This window comes from Oryx dammah, unplaced genomic scaffold, assembly GCF_014754425.2.
Source record: "Oryx dammah isolate SB20612 unplaced genomic scaffold, SCBI_Odam_1.1 HiC_scaffold_5, whole genome shotgun sequence".
NCBI classification, from domain to species: domain Eukaryota; kingdom Metazoa; phylum Chordata; class Mammalia; order Artiodactyla; family Bovidae; genus Oryx; species Oryx dammah.
The window spans coordinates 48,966,581-48,984,111 of NW_024070189.1; the positions used below are offsets into that span (position 1 = coordinate 48,966,581).

At 43.4% G+C, this 17,531-nt stretch overlaps 1 long non-coding RNA gene across 2 annotated transcripts; it reads right to left on the reverse strand.

The window, feature by feature from the left end:
• Window positions 1-2,558: 2,558 nt before the first annotated feature.
• Window positions 2,559-3,897, reverse strand: LOC120863423. Of its 2 annotated transcripts, none has more exons than XR_005720989.1 (2): window positions 3,566-3,897; window positions 2,559-2,704 (listed from the first exon to the last, which is right to left on the reverse strand). It is a non-coding gene; the product is annotated as an uncharacterized LOC120863423 (long non-coding RNA). The 2 variants fall into 2 exon arrangements; XR_005720990.1 differs by having other exon boundaries at window positions 3,518-3,897.
• Between the last annotated feature and the right edge of the window lie 13,634 nt (window positions 3,898-17,531).

Here is a 17,531-nt window from a genome sequence, read left to right on the forward strand (position 1 = left end):
GCCGGGGGGAGGGAGGGAGCGAGCGAGCGAGCGAGGGAGGCGGGAGGAGGGAGGGCGGCCGGCGGGAGGAGGGAGGGCGGAGCTCAGGCCCCCGCTGCCGCAGGGCCGCTGGCTGCGGGGGCGGGGCCGCAGGGCGCCCGCGCAAGCCGGGGGTCGCACCCCCACTTCCCTGCGCAATGTGTGGCGCCGGGATCCTCGCCCGCGGGCCCCGGCCCGGGAGGAGAGCGCCCGCAGCCGGGTGACGGTACTCAGCCAGCAGCCCGATGCCTGCGCAGCAATGCAGGCAGCCCACTGCTCCTGCCGACCGAATCACGTTGCGTTAGCGCTGGGCGGGTCCTTACGAGACAACCTGCTACGGCACAGCTGGGGAAACTGAGGCCTCAGAAGGCAGAGGACCTCGTTTGAAGCCACGATGTAGTTTAATACAGGAAAACAAAGCTCAGGTCTGACTGCCCTGGAGGCTTGAGTGTCTCGCTGGACTGCAGCCAGAGAGGGAGGGATACCATAGGTCAAAGGTGGAGAAATCAAGGAAGGCTCTTCGGAGGGGGAAGCTTTTTTAAGAAAATCTTTTCTTTGGAAGATGCGTTGACCCATATTTTTAGCCATCTCTCTCTCTGGCTTCCTTCACTATGTACTTCGCCCCGGAAAACTTTAACTCCTTCTCTGACCATGACCACAGTGCCTTGAAGTGGCCAGTTGCCTGCTGGTCCACTGGCCTCCCATTTCTTGTGTAAGCCATCCAACTACTTAATACTGTTCCCTGCCCACGGACATTCACCCAGTAAACCACATCTTCACTGTATCCTTCCCTGCTGCTCCTCGGACTGTCAACTCCCTCTCCTGCCACCTCCATCATTCCCGGCTGCCTTAGCTCTGCAGACCTTTAAAACCCTGGTAACAGTTGCCATTTTACCACAGTTACAGTGAAGATTTGATCTTCAGACCTCTTCCTTCTAGACTTTAAAGACCCATGAAAGCAGAGCCTGAGTTTGCTTTTGCACGTACTGTCTCCAGTGCCGGGCACACAGGAGGTTCTTAGTAATGTGTTAACTAAAAATCCCAGAGGATTTAGATCTCCCATTACCATCACCACACATTTCGTAGATAAGAAAACTGCCTAGGGTCAAGGGTATGCATGGAGTGAGTGCCAGGGCCAGATCCAGAGCCCCCAGGCCTCCTGATGCCAGCCTTGAACTTTCATCATCATGCCCTGCTGTTTGCCAGCCAGGAGGTGAGGGCACTGCCTGGGTAAAGGCAGAAAGGCGGGAAGATTTCAACCAGTTTTATTGGGCCCTCCTGCCGCCTGCTCTACTCCCATCCCAAGCTAGCAAGGCCTGCCCCACCCTGCCCACCCTACTTGGCTCCCTCCCAGCCGGGAGGAGGAAAGGAGAGTACAGGGAGAGTCCCCAGTACACCTGCTCAGACTTGAACACCAGAGCAGGAGCTTCCTTCTCCAGTTTGAGGTTCCCAGAACCAGAGGGCGTGATTTCACTATTTGGGCTTTAGTTCAGGGCACTTTTAAGGAACAATGGATCCCAAGAGAAAGCCTACATGGAGCTTTGGAGCACTAGCCTGGGAGTCAGCAGTCCCAGGCTCTGGTCCAGCCCATCACATCTCACTCCAATATTGGGCAACGCAGGGAGTTAAGAGCGTGGGCCCTCTAGTCAGAGTGCCTGGTTTCAAGCACCTGCAAGTCATTTATTCTCAGGCTTTGGTTTTCTCATCTACACAAATGGGGACCATAGTTACTTACTTAAGAGGGGTGTTATGATGATCGAGGAGCTAACATATGCAAAGTGTTTGGTACAGTACCTGACTTCATGGGGGAAGTGCTAACCTCTCTGGTCCTTTGATTCCTCATCTGTAAAAATGGGGGTGAAATATATGTCCCCCAAAGCCCTGGCCAATATTATTCTCCTCTCTTTCAGAGCTTATATGCTGCTGGCTACCTTGAATTCCAATAGGTCTGAATTTGAATCCTGGTGCTCACTAGCTTTGTGCTAGTTTACTTAACCTCTCTAAGCCTGTTTCCACCAGGTAGGGATCTTGAGAAGACTGAACGGAACAATGCATGTAAAATTAATTGCTTGGTTCTGTAGCCTGCAAAGAGGAAGTGCTGATTCTCACACTCATCATCACCACCACGGTCACCAGTGTCATCACCTTCAGACTAAAGATGTGCTCTCCTGAGGCCACGCTTTTTTGCTGCTGCCTGCAGACATCAGAGCCAGAGCCTCCCAGGATGCTGTTTCCAAGAAGTGTCCCTCCCAGATCCAGTCTCACCTCTGATTGATGTTATGCCCCTTATCCCCCAGAGGCCATTCTTGGAGGGTCCCCAAGACTAGCCATCACCAGCCTTGGCCTGGCAGAGCTGCAGTGCCAGACAGGGCCTCCCAGGGAAGCCCTCAACAGCACCACCCAAAAGCTTTTGTCTTTAATTGCCCAGCTACAGGGCCTTTCTCACTAATCCCTGTGTCCTCAGAATGGGCTACTCATTGGCAAGAGACTCAGATGAGAAGGCATCTGACCTGAGATATCTAACTTCTTTTACAAAAACATCTTATCCCAAGGATTCCTTTATTAAAGGCCACTCAACAGATCCTCAACCTCTTCACATTCTCTGATCCATAAAAGCCCTCAGGAAACCTAACGGGCTATATAATCTTCTGCAATCACCGTCCCCTCTCTGAGGCTGTTTCCATCCCTGTAGAAAACAAAAGAGTTGAGCTAAATCGACCTCTACTGAACCCTGTAGCCCAGATATTATGGGTGTTTATAGGTACCAGCCCAGACTTAACAGTTTCTCTCTTCTGCGCATGTGCCAGACAACTGAGCTTATTATCATCTCAGATTGACTTCAACAACCCTGAGTATTTGGCGGTGTGATATTCATTTTATGACTGAGGAAACAAATGCTTAAAAGGGGTTGAAATGATTAGTCCAAGACCAAGCAGTTAGAGACACAGCTGAGATCTGAAGCCAGATCTGTGCACGGTGTAAACCCCAGACCCCAGTCATGACAGATACCTGGTCCCTGTCACCAGAGATTAAAATTCAATAGGTCGACAGTGGGCCCAGGAATCTGCATTTAATAGGCTCCCCTAAATGACTGTGCTGCAGGAAACTACCCATCAGTCAATAGATATTTGATGAGCACCCACTATGTGCCAGCTGGGATGACATGAACCATGGATAAATCAGTGAACACAACAGCTGCCACCCCTGCCCACATTCTATTCAGAACAATTGCTTAGTAAATTTTTGCTAGTGAATGGGGGAGGGGACATGAGTCTTGATCATCACTGAAGTTTCCTGCCAGCTGCCCACAACCCGGTGATTCTCTGACCCAGGCCAGGGAGTCTGACACACCTATTTCCCACCTACTTCTCCAGTCCCAGGAGGCAGGGACTCAAGCCAAGAGGAACTAAGAAGTCACCCGGTTTGTATTGTTAATTTAGAGAGCTGGCTCCGTCTCCTATTGAATTGTAGAACTTGAGAATTGTGGAGTGTATGTTACCCATAGGCTTCACTGAACACATAGCAGAACGTGGCCGAAGCCACACACCCCTTCGGGACAGAGCCGGGACTAGAAGCCAGGGCTCCAGGTTGGATGCATTGTGATCAGGTGTCTTCACAGGACAGACTTCTCATGGTTGCGCCTGTGGAAGAAACCACCCAGCTGTGTCAGTTGAGGGTCTCAGAACTGGGGTCTAGAGCTTTCAGTGCTTCAAATTCTATCATGAGACTTCCCTGGTCATCCAGCAGCAATGACTCCATGCTTCCACTGCAAGGGGCGTAGATTTGGGGAGGTTCCACACGCCATACAGTGGAGTCAGAATAAAAAAAGAAAGTCCAGCATAAGCAAAGCATTTCTTCCTGTTGCCCTCTTCTCCCTGTAGGGCCCACTTATACACTCACCAGCACATTTAGGGGATACTCAGCAGATTACGGTCTCTTTTACACACTACAGATGATGAAAAGGGTTCCCAAGTCAGCGGGTGGGGGGCACCAAACAGCTGTGGAGTCACCTATGACCGCTCCCCAGTTTTGCAAGGGCAGGTTTTCACCCACTCGCCGCTGCCTTGTTAATGACTGTGCACAAAGCATGGGGATAACGAAGCGGGGTAGGAATAGAAACACCTGCTTTTTCTTCATCTGTCCACAGGGCAAAATGATTCTAGACAGGTGGGACAGGTATAATGGTCCCTCATTTTACCCATTTGATAGATGGAGAAACAAAGGTCCAGTGATATGAATTATTCTGTTTTTTTACAGAGATGTAAATTCTACCAGGTTATATGTATATATATAATACATAATTAGATGTATAAAATACATATATATGTGTATTACGTATATAATACAGCAACATTTAAAGAGTTACCTGAATTAAAGGGCAACATCTAAATTTAGTATCTCTAGCAAATAAGGCAAGCAGATGGTAAGAATGCCTGAGTACCTATTGTTTGTGAATATCTTTATACTCTATCACTTTGGGACCTTTTTAAGGATCAACCTGTCTGTCCTACCTGACCTAGAATTTTGTGTGGATCAAGTTAACTTACAAAGGACTTTGAACTTCACATTCATTATCCTGCTGCTGCTGCTACTAAGTTGCTTCAGTCATGTCCGACTCTGTGCGACCCCATAGACGGCAGCCCACCAGGCTCCCCCATCCCTGGGATTCTCCAGGCAAGAACAGTGGAGTGGGTTGCCATTTCCTTCTCCAATGCATAAAATTGAAAAGTGAAAGTGAAGTCGCTCAGTCGTGTCTGACTCTTCGTGACCCCATGGACTGCAGCCTACCAGGCTCCTCCATCCATGGGGTTTTCCTAAATCATCAGTAATGCTCCTTTGGAAACGTATCCTAAGGATCTGATTCAAAAACTGGGACTGCTACAGCATAATGTTTATGTAGAGAAGGGAACGACCACGGAGAATTAGATGGTTGGATGGCATCACTGACTCAATGGACACGGGCTTGGGTGAATTCCAGGAGTTGGTGATGGACAGGGAGGCCTGGCATGCTGCGGTTCATGGGGTCGCAAAGAGTAAGACACGACTGAGTGACTGAACTGAACTGAGATAGATAAATAGATAGATTCAATAAATATTTTTAGAACCTGCCAGATGCTAGGCACTGTGCTACAGGCCCACAAATGGTAACCATAATATAGTCTTTGCTCTCTTGTAACTCACAGCTCTGATCTCCACAATATGCAGGGGAGAGACCAGTCAACATGCAGTTTGCTAGGATGTAATAAGTCCTTTCTAAAAAAAGATCATTTACTTCTGAGTGCACCAGGTCTCGTCACTGCACTTGGGCTTCCTCGTTGCAGTTCGAGCGGGGGCCTCTCTCCGGTTGTGGTATTCGGGCTTCTCACTGCAGTGGCTTCTTTTGTTGAGGGGCACAGGGGCACAGGCTCTAGGCACACGGGCTTCAGTAGTTGTGGCGTGTGGACTCAGTAGGTGCCGTTTGTGGGCTCTAGAGCACAGGCTCAATAGCTGTGGGGCATGGGCTTAGTTGCCCCACAGCACGTGGAATCTTCCTGGATCACGATCGAACCCATGTCCTCTGCACTGGCAGGCAGATTCCTAACCACTGGACCACCAGGAAAGCCCTGTAATAAGTTTTTTCATGGAGGAAGCTGGAGGGCTGAAAGCTGGGTGGGGCTGGCAGAAGAGCCCATGGGAGAGGTGGGATCCTGAGCCAAGACAATGAAAGTAGTAGGAGGGATCTGGAAGAGTGAATGGGTGGAGGCCACATTTTAGAGTGGGAATCACTAGGCTTTGGTCATAGATAAGAAATGATGGGCTGATTACAGGGAAGAGTCAGGACATCCAGGCTCTGGCTTCAGCGGATGATGAGTCTTAGAGAAGAGGCAGCTCATAAGGGTTCTCCCGAGTATTTTCAGATGACTATGGGACAAGAGGAGACATACAGGGGGAGCACACTGATATCAAGCAAAAAATTGGAAAGAACCTTAGCATCTAGTAAGACAGAGCAGTTCAATTCCACACCTAGTTACAGACGGTAGACAAAAGCTCACACATGTGTACAGAGAACTGTGTTCAAGGGAGTTCATTGCAGTATTATTAATTATGGTTTAAAAAAAATACAGGTTACAGGAAAAGAACTGTGTGGTGAGATCACACAATGGAATATTAGACAACTGTGAAAATCAATAACAGCTGCATGAATCCACAAAGATAAATCACAAAAGCAATGAGTGAGATAAATAGGCACCCTAAGGATACATGCAGTATTATACTATGCATGTAATATTTTTAAATATGCAAAATAATACTCCATTGCATTGGCCAGTACACATATATGAAGTAAAAGCATAAACATGGAACAGCAAAGGCACAGCTCATTTCAGGAAATTGAGAGGAGAGCGGGGACCCAGGACTGGCTTTATGGGTGAGCCACCTCACTCTTGAAGTCACACTGGCCTTGCACTTGGTTAATTACTCTGCTGCTGCTGACTTGAAATTCATGATGATTTTAAATAAGGGTTCCTGCATTTCATTTTGCACCAGACCCTGCAAGTTATGTAGCTTCTCCTGGTGGGATTAGAGTACGTTGTACGTAAGAGAGCTCCAGTTGTACCTGTGATCTTGTTTTTAATCTCAAAAATATTTTTAAAGTATCAGTGTTTGATATATATGGAATTTAGAAAGATGGTAACAATAACCCTGTATGCGAAACAGCAGAAGAGACACAGATGTATAGAACAGTCTTTTGGACTCTGTGGGAGAGGGAGAGGGTGGGATGATTTGGGAGAATGGCATTGAAACATGTATAATATCATATAAGAAATGAATCGCCAGTCTAGGTTCGATGCAGGATACAGGATGCTTGGGGCTGGTGCACTGGGATGACCCAGAGAGATGGTATGGGGAGGGAGGTGGGAGGGGGGTTCAGGATTGGGAACACGTGTACACCTGTGGTGGAATCACGTTGATGTATGGCAAAACCAATACAGTATTGTAAAGTAAAATAAAGTTTAAAAATAAACAAATTAAAATTAAAAACAAACAAACAAAAGTATCAGTGTTTGTTAAATCTGTGTAGTGCATTGTTCCTTGTGCTTTTCTGTATGTTTGAAATATTTTATAATTCAAAAACAATGAAGATACTCTGCAGAAGGTAGAAAGCTATATGGAAAATGTACAGGAAAATATGTATAACATTAAGTGAAATAGGGTTATAAAAATGTTTATAAAGTGATTGTAGTTGTATGCACAAATGGACATGTAAAGTGTATATGTTAGAGTGACCTAAGGAGTGTGAACAAACAAAACATGGTGAGGAAGGTGGAAATCATTTCTTTTCATATTTTCATTTGTGTTTTGTTTCAATTTTGTTTTTATAATAAATAAAATGTAACTTGCCATCTATGTTACTTAAGTAGCCCATTTGCACTGTAACAGGGACATTTCAGAGACTTAAGATCTCAACAGAAAGGAGTAGCTATGATGGAACTGGTAGGCACCCTCCCTAAAACGAGCTTTGAACTGGATGTCAGTTTGGAGCCCCACTTGGGCACCAAACTCATGTTTGGACAAACCTCTTCTCCATGCTGAGACTCAGATTCCCCATCTGCACAACAATGCGCTTGGACTGGGCGGGCCATCCCAAACGTGCCTTGGATGGGTGTCTCCCCACCGAGACCAGTGCCCTGACTGTGAGATGCTCTGATTCCCACTCCCCTTTGCAGGAGAAATCATTCTGGCCACCTGTAGTTTGGCAGCAGAGACGGTTGGAGTCAGGATCCTGAGCGGAGAATCCAGGTCAGTAGGCCACCCTAGGAGCGTTTTATATGGGGTGGAAGCTCTTTGGCTCCTGGAACAGCCAGACCTTCAGAGTCCCAGGGAAAGGGGCATGGCCTCACAGGCAGGGCAAGGTATAGAGGACACAGTGTGGCATCTTGGGTGCAGCGGAGCGTCCTGGGTACAGCATGGTGGGTGCAGCCCTGTGCTCTTCAGCTTCCCTGAAGAATACTGGCAGACACCTCCAAAGATGAAAGATCGGTTGAAAGGGAATAGTCCACCTTCTGTCAGAGTTATTATTTTTCATTGTAATTTTTTTTTTTTTTTTTACTTTTTGGCCTCGCCCTCTGACATGTAAGGATCTCAGTGCCCCAACCAGGGATCGAACCCACACCCTCTGCATTGAAAGTGCAGAGTCTTAACCACAGACCACCAGGCAAGTCCTCCACTACAAATTATTTTAAATTATGTGTGATACAATTATTTTTATCCTTGTATAAAAAATGCAAACAAGAGACTTCCCTGGTGATCCAATAGCTAAGACTCCATGCTCCCAGTGCAGGGGGTCCAATTTCAATCCCTGGTCAGGGAACTAGATCCCATATGCTCCAACTAAGAGTTCACATGCTGCAACTAAAGACCCAGGGCAGCCAAATAAATAAGTTAAATGAATATTTTTAAAAAACAAAAATAATGTAAACAATACAAAGAAAGGACAAGCTTCTAGGATCACCTTCACCCAATATCACTCCTTCCCCATAGGTGCCCACTGTTACTATTTCATGAATTGCCTTACAGAAAAGGGGAAAAAAAGAGATTTTTTTCTTTGCTTTTTATACCTATAAAACCTAGAAACCTTCAAAGTTTCAATTGAGACTTTTAAACAAAAATGGAATCCTACTATAATCACTATTTTATAATTTCTTTCTTAATATGTCTTAGAGGTCTTTCCATATCAGTACATGCAGATCTACATTTCTTCAAACTGTTGTTCAGTCACTAAGTCATGTCCAATTCTTTGCAATCCCATGAAGTGCAGCACTTCATGCCAGACTTCCCTGTCCTTCTCATGTCCATTGAGTTGGTGATGCCATCCAACCATCTCATCCTCTGTTGCCCTCCTCCTCCTCCTGCCCTCAATCTGTCCCAGCAGCAGGGTCTTTTCCAATGAGTTGGCCCTTTGCATCAGGTGGCCAAAATATTGGAGCTTCAGCTTCAGCATCAGTCCTTCCAACGAATATTCAGCGTTGATTTCCTTTAGAATTGACTGGTTTGATCTCCCTGCTCTCCTCTTAAGAATCTTCTCCAGCACCACAATTCGAAAACATCGATTCTTCAACAATCAGCCTTCTTTATGGTCCAACTTTCACATCCATACACGACTACTGGAAACACCATAATTTTGACTATATGGATCTTTGTCAGCAAAGTGATGTCTCTGCTTTTTAATATGCTATCTAGGTCTGTCATAGCTTTTCTTCCAAGGAGCAAGTGTCTTTTAATTCTTTCAAATTGCTGCATGGCTCTCCCCAGGGTAAATGTGCCATGGACTTGATTTGTAACTGCTGGAGCATCGTGTTTCTAGACTTCTATTCTTCAGGTGGTTATATGGTCCTAGTTATATCACTAAAGACTATACAAAGCTGGGGATAGAAAATAATGACAATGGATGCACTCCTTTATTCATTCAATCAACAAAAGCCTGTGGAATGCTTCCTTTGAGTATAGACTTCATCTTTTAATACACAATCAAGCCAGACCTGCATGTATGAGTTTAGTGAATAATATCAATCATGTTACTACATTGTTTGAAACTCATTCATCATTCCTTCATGACCCATCTACTTTGTGCCAGGCATTCTGCTAAGCTTTGTGGGACTATAGAGCATTAGTTGTGGCTGCTTTGGTTGCAATTAATAAAAAACCCTACTTAACCTGGCTTTAACAGATAATATATTGGCTTCCATTAATTAACACATTTAAAGGAGGACTATCACCAGGAAGATGTGGATGTTCATTTCTCAGCTCTGTTTTCCTCTGAAAGCTACATTCTGGGACAGGTTCTGTCCTGGTGATGGCAAGGTGGTATGCTCCAGGCCTAAACCCAATCCTCTTAGCAAGCCCAGCAAAGGAGCTGTGCCAGTTGCCTAGCAAAAGACTAGGATTCACTCTGATTATATCAGTTTGGCTCAAAGGCCTGTCGCTAGGCCAATCCCTGCTCCAATTGGTCAGTACTGGGTTACATGCCCACCTCTGAGTCTAGAGTCAAGCTGTTTCATTCAACACCCCTGCTTTCCCCAAACCAAGGTTCTTAAAAAGAGACCATTAATTTGAATGTGAAATAATTATATCTCTTTTTATTAACTTCTAAGTGAAATTTAGCATTTCCTTCTATTATGAATGTAGCAAACATTTCACAGCAGTATTAAAAGTTCCTATAACTTTGGCACCAATAGAAATCACAGATATTTCATATTTCATCACAAAATGTCATTTATATTCATCACTATTTTAAAACAGGGTAACTATCAGACCAACTAGATCTTGCTATTCGTGTGTTAATAAAGAAATATATATATATTACCATATCAAAATTTCTTATCTTGTGATAACTGTTTCAATGTAATTGAGTTTTAAAAAATTGTTTGTAGCTGATATTAAGCATTTAAAACATCAACATGAGGAGGGGTCCATAGCCCACGAAAAAGGTCTAGATATAATATGGGAGAGATATATAATATTAGATATAATATGATTTCCTCCCCAAAAGGACATCAGGTGCCTTTGCCAGAGGTGCCTCTGCCCCACAGGGAACACTAATCTACACAGCTCAGGAGCAGCTGATCCTCACGACTCTGCTGACTTTATTGTCCCCGAGAAGCCCCGAAGAGGTTCTCCATACCAGGAGCCAAGATTTCCTCTGTCAAAGGACGTGCAGAAATAGAAGGAATAAAATGAAACCTGGATCTCCTTTGTGAAGAGGAGGAGGAGACTTAAGCAAGATGCTTAAGGAGAAGTTCATGAGATCACTTTGCTCTGCAGATGCCGACTTATTTCAGCATAGAGCCCAGCAATAGGCCTGCCTTTTGACCAGGATTCCCTCTTCCTGGGAGTTCACCTTAGAAATCAGTAGAAGGAAGAGAACAAGCTAGCCAGGCAAAAATATTCACTAAGGTGGGCTGGGGCTAGGGAGGCTGGGTCTGGAGCCTGGAGTCAGGCAGGCCTATGTTTGAAGCCTTGCTCAAAAGGGTAACCAACAGTGCCTCCCACACACATGAACACTGCTCCTCTGACATCGAGGGTGGCATCTAGTTCTTCCCCTGGATTTCAGACTAGCTTTCTGACTTGATTTAACCGAGAGAACTCAGCAGAAAGGATGCTATCCCAGTATCCGCCCTAGGAGTCAGGACAATGGGAGCTTCTACTTTCACTCTCTGGGAAGCCAGTCACTGCGTAAAGAAACCCTGCTAACATGCCAAATAGACCACGTAAAGAGACAGAGGCCCTGAAGGATGAGGGGCCACAGAAACAGAAACCAGCCGACTTGTAACCATTTTAGCCTCCCCTGCTGCAACACCAGTTCAGTTCAGTTCAGTTGCTCAGTCGTGTCCCACTCTTTGTGACCCCATGAATCGCAGCACGCCAGGCCTCCCTGTCCATCACCAACTCCTGGAATGCAACACCAGACATCTGAATAAGCCCATCTTGGAGCCCCCAGCCCTAGTGAAGCTGCCTCAGTTAGTACTGTGTACAGCAGATATGACTCACCTCCATCAAGCTCTGACCACACTGCAGAACCATGAACACATAAATAGCTGTCATCCCTTAAGCTACCACATTTTCATTTTCTAAGTGAGTGAGTCTTGGTTTTGTAAGTTCATTTGTATCTTTCTTTTTAGATTCCACATATAAGGGATGTCATATGATATTTCTCCTTCTCTGACTTCTTTCACTCAGTATGACACTCTACATCCATGTTGATGCAGTGGCATTATTTCATTTTTGGTTTTGTTCTGCAATGGCTGAGTACTTACTATTCCACTGTACGTGTGGGCACAACCTTTAAAAGAATAACATAGCCCGAGGACAGGACGTAAACTGATTAGAACCAAATAGGTCCAAGATGGTGGACAAGTCAACTTCCACTAGACTGTGAGTCTCAGTATACACTCATGTAACATATCAGTATACACTCATGTAACATATCAGTATACACTCATGTAACATACCAGCATATACTCATGTAACATATCACCATACACTCATGTAACATATCAGCATACACATGTAACATATCCATATACACTCATGTAACATATCAGCATACACTCATGTAACATATCAGCAAGCTGCATGACAAACCCACAGGTGTCATGACAGTTCCAAGGCTAACTATAAAGGTCAAAAAGTGAAAGGTGGCCCAATTCCTGGAAATCCCTGTCCCTTCCCCCAAATAGCTGGAGTATTCCTTCTACTCATTAGCCTATGAAATTACCCACCTCTATAAAAACTGACAACTCCATATCCTGGGGCCACTCTCACCTCCTGAGTTGGCCCACACTCTGTCTGTGGAGTGTGTTTCTCTCTAAATAAACCCACTTCTTACCTACGACTGAATTCTTTCTGTGATGAGTCATCAAGAACCTGAGCTTCACTAAGTCCTGAGACCAGATGTGTGATCTCAGTCCTGACCCATAGATTCAAGTCCCATTCTGGGTTTTGGCTGGGTTTGAGTCCCAGCCTGATTAACACAGTTTTAATAATATGCTATAATTTCCTGCAGGGGCTGAGTTTCTCTCAGTTATTGGAATGACTCTACTGGATAGAATAGCATGGAACCATTAGAAATCATAAGCACAAAGTTCATGAACTTTATTTATTGTATAATTTGAAGTAGAGAGAGACTTTCTGATACCAGTGAAGAAAAAAAATTTCTGAATAAAAGTTGTAAGGCAATAGGAGAAATAAAAACTGGTAGTGTACTTGGGTGGTGGGTTTTATTTACAAATATACTTTAAGGATTTCTGTAGTGTTATTCTCAACTTCTTAATAATAAATCATTTTAATGCAATTTCCAAATGGGATTAAGTTTTGGAGAAAACATGGAGAAATGAAGACTATGTATTTGAGTTTTGATTTTAGTGAAAATGTTCTCTACTCAAATTTTCTTTAATTTGATCTTCATAAAAAATAATTTTAGTGCAATTATTAAATAGAAAACTGATCATTGTGTAATTTATCCAGTGCTATTATGAGCCCAGCAGGGAACTAAGTGCTTGTGTTCCTTCATTTATTCAACAAATAGTGAAATCCAGAGTTCAAGAGGAAGGATTTCCATGCTTTGTTCTTTGATGCCTCCCAGCAACTCTATCATGTCGGTGGTGTTATTATCCCCATTTCACAGATAAGGAAACTGAGACTCAGGTTACGTTTCTTGTCAAAGTCAGTCAGCTTGGAAGTGGCAGGACTGAGATTTGAGCTCAAGTCTCTTGAGACTGTCTTCTCATTATCATTCACCTCTTAGCCCACAGAAGTACAGACTGCTCCCATTAAACAGACTCAGCAAGTCTGTAAGCACTAAGAAGCAGCATGCTTTTGCCATAAAATAACAGCATGGAGTCTGGAGACCTGGACTTGGATCCTGGGTCACTGTGTGGCTATTCTCTCTGTACCTTCATGGCCTCACAGGCTAAATGAGGGATTTGGATAAATACTTGGAAAATTCTGGAAAATAACCCAAACCATAATGCTTTGGACCTTAACTTTAACTGATTAGAGTAGGTTATTCTTAAAATTGTGGTTCAAATGTCCCAATTGTGCTCAGATACTATTCTAAGCAGTATTTGGACTTAAAGTTCCAAGATTTGGGTTCAAAGATTGGCTGTGCTTTTGAGTGATTTGGGGTCAGTTTTCTAGCTCTCTGACTTTCAGTTTCAAGGGCAATAGCAATCCTAACCTCTCTCGGTGATTGTACGGACCCAGTGTTGACCCAACCCAAGTGGAAGAACTGAATAGTCAATAAATAAATATAATATGTATGTGTATATATAGATCTTAAATGAAAGACACTTTAATGAAACCTCACAGTAAAAGTATACAATATATACAATTAGTATAAATCTGTTTTGATGTTTTATAATCACTTAGAAATTCTTTGATAGGTAGATACATATAATTTGAATATGTGTATACTATATGTGTGATACAGATGATATATAATATTCAAAAATATATTTTAATATAATAAATGAAAGGTAACATGCCTGCATCTCTGTGATGACAGAATTTCAATGGAAGCTCCCCTCAGCTCCTTGCCCTACCCCACCTCAAATCTTCCACCCAACATCACACCTGGCTGGAGAGTGGCTTCCCTGTATCCTGGGCTTACCATGACTAATGCACCAACAACTTGAGTGAAAACATTTTCTCATTTAAGTATCCATTTCCCCCTACAAGACTATGAACAAATCAAGGCCAGGAATTGAGTCTTATTCTTAGATACAACAGCCCTCACTGTAAATGACACAGAGTAAGTAAATAAATATTTGTTAAGCTGAAGAAAGTAGGGAAAACCACTAGACCATTCAGGTATGACCTAAATCAAATTACTTATGATTATACAGTGGAAGTGAGAAATAGATTTAAGGGACTAGATCTGATAGATAGAGTGCCTGATGAACTATGGACAGAGGTTTGTGACATTGTACAGGAGACAGGGATCAAGACCATCCCCATGGAAAAGAAATGCAAAAAAGCAAAATGGCTGTCTGAGGAGGCCTTACAAATAGCTGTGAAAAGAAGAGAAGAGAAAAGCAAAGGAGAAAAGGAAAGATATAAGCATCTGAAGGCAGAGTTCCAAAGCATTGCAAGGAGAGATAAGAAAGCCTTCCTCAAAGATGAATGCAAAGAAATAGAGGAAAACAACAGAATGGGAAAGACTAGAGATCTCTTCAAGAAAATTAGAGATACTAAGGGAACATTTCATGCAAAGATGGGCTGGATAAAGGACAGAAATGGTATGGACCTAACAGAAGCAGAAGATATTAAGAAGAGGGGGCAAGAATACATGGAAGAACTGTACAAAAATGATCTTCATGACCCAGATAATCATGATGGTGTGATCACTCACCTAGAGCCAGTCATCCTGGAATGTGAAGTCAAGTGGGCCTTAGAAAGCAACACTATGAACAAAGCTAGTGGAGGTGATGGAATTCCAGTTGAGCTATTTCAAATCCTGAAAGATGATGCTGTGAAAGTGCTGCACTCAATATGCCAGCAAATTTGGAAAACTCAGCAGCGGCCACAGGACTGGAAAAGGTCAGTTTTCATTCCAATCCCAAAGAAAGGCAATGCAAAAGAATGCTCAAACTACTGCACAATTGCACTCATCTCACATGCTAGTAAAATAATGCTCAAAATTCTCCAAGCCAGGCTTCAGCAATATGTGAACTGCGAACTTCCAGATGTTCAAGCTGGTTTTAGAAAAGGCAGAGGAACCAGAAATCAAATTGCCAACATCTACTGGATCATGGAAAAAGTAAGAGAGTTCCAGAAAAACATCTACTTCTGCTTTATTGACTATGCCAAAGCCTTTGACTGTGTAGATCACAATAAACTGTGGAAAATTCTGAAAGAGATGGGAATACCACACCACCTGACTTGCCTCCTGAGAAACCTATATGCAGGTCAGGAGGCAACAGTTAGAACTGGACATGGAACAACAGACTGGTTCCAAATAGGAAAAGGAGCACATCAAGGCTGTATATTGTCACCCTGTTTATTTAACTTATATGCAGAGTACATCATGAGAAACGCTGGGCTGGAAGAAGCACAAGCTGGAATCAAGATTGCCGGGAGAAATATCAATAACTTCAGATACGCAGATGACACCACCCTTATGGCAGAAAATGAAAAGGAACTAAAAAGCCTCTTGATGAAAGTGAAAGAGGAGAGTGAAAAAGTTGGCTTAAAGCTCAACATTCAGAAAACGAAGATCATGGCATCCGGTCCCATCACTTCATGGGAAATAGATGGAGAAACAGTGGAAACAGTGTCAGACTTTATTTTTTGGGGCTCCAAAATCACTGCAGATGGTGATTGCGGTCATGAAATTAAAAGATGCTTACTTCTTGGAAGGAAAGTTATGACCAACCTAGATAGTATATTCAAAAGCAGAGACATTACTTTGCCAACTAAGGTTCGTCTAGCCAAGGCTATGGTTTTTCCAGTGGTCATGTATGGATGTGAGAGTTGGACTATGAAGAAAGCTGAGCACCGAAGAATTGATGCTTTTGAACTGTGGTGTTGGAGAAGACTCTTGAGAGTCCCTTGGACTGCAAGGAGATCCAACCAGTCCATTCTGAAGGAGATCAGTCCTGGGTGTTCATTGGAAGGACTGATGCTAAAGCTGAAACTCCAATACTTTGGCCACCTCATGCGAAGAGTTGACTCGCTGGAAAAGATTCTGATGCTGGGAGGGATTGGGGGCAGGAGGAGAAGGGGACGACAGAGGATGAGATGGCTGGATGGCATCACCGAATCGATGGACATGAGTTTGAATGAACTCTGGGAGTTGGTGATGGACAGGGAGGCCTGGTGTGCTGCAATCATGGGGTCACAAAGAGTTGGACACGACTGAGCAACTGAACTGAACTGAAGCTGAATTGACAAGCTGTAGAGCTTGGTGATTCTTAAAAGCAAAAAGTATTTTTAAAATTTGATCTATTTTATATGAATAGCAAATATGCACATGGAAAGATGCTCTATATCATTACCAGTCATTGCTGCTGCTAAGTCACTTCAGTCGTGTCCGACTCTGTGCGACCCCGTGGACTGCAGCCTTCCAGGCTCCTCCGTCCATGGGATTTTCCAGGCAAGAGTAGTGGAGTAGGGTGCCACTGCCTTCTCCATACTAGTCATTAGGGCAACATAAATTGTGACCATCACAATGCAATACCACTACCCCTTCCCTGTGATGACTGAAATTTCAAAATCTTGCCATACTCAGCATTAGTAACAATGTAGAGCAACTGGAACTCTCATACAATATCGACAGGAATGAAAAATAATTCAAAGACAAAATGACACCACTTTGGAAAATAGTTTGCCAGTTCTTTAAAAAGTTAAACATATACCTTCCAAATGATCAAGAAATCTCACTCTGTGTATTTATACAAAAGAAATTTTTTTCTAAAAGTTTACATAAAGATACATAGGTGAATCATCATAGTAGATTAACAATAGCCAAAAACTAGAAAAACTCCAAATGGCAGACTGACTAAACAAATTGAATGAATAGACAGATCGTGGTAATAGTTATTCAATGAATACTGTTCAGCAATAAAAAAGAACAAACTCCTGACATACGCAACAGAGAAGAATCTCAGATTCATTATGTTAGGTGAAATAATGCCAGACTCAAAAGATTGAATACTGCATCATTCCATTTAAATGAAATTCTAGAAAAGGCACAATTACAGTAAGAGGAAGTAGAGTGCAGAAATTGGGTAAAACAATAGATTACAGAGCAAAGTTTGGGGCCTCGTGGTGGTGGTTACATAACTATATATGTTTTTCAAACTAAATGTTATACTTAAATTGGTGTATTTTATTGTATGTAGAGTATATTTCAATAAAGCTGATTTTTAAACCGTGTATCTATTTTCATGTTTTTCATTTTTAAACATGGGTTGCTTTTTAGAGTAGTGAGTGTCCTGTCCCCAGAGAATTCCAAAGACCAGCCAAATGGATATGTG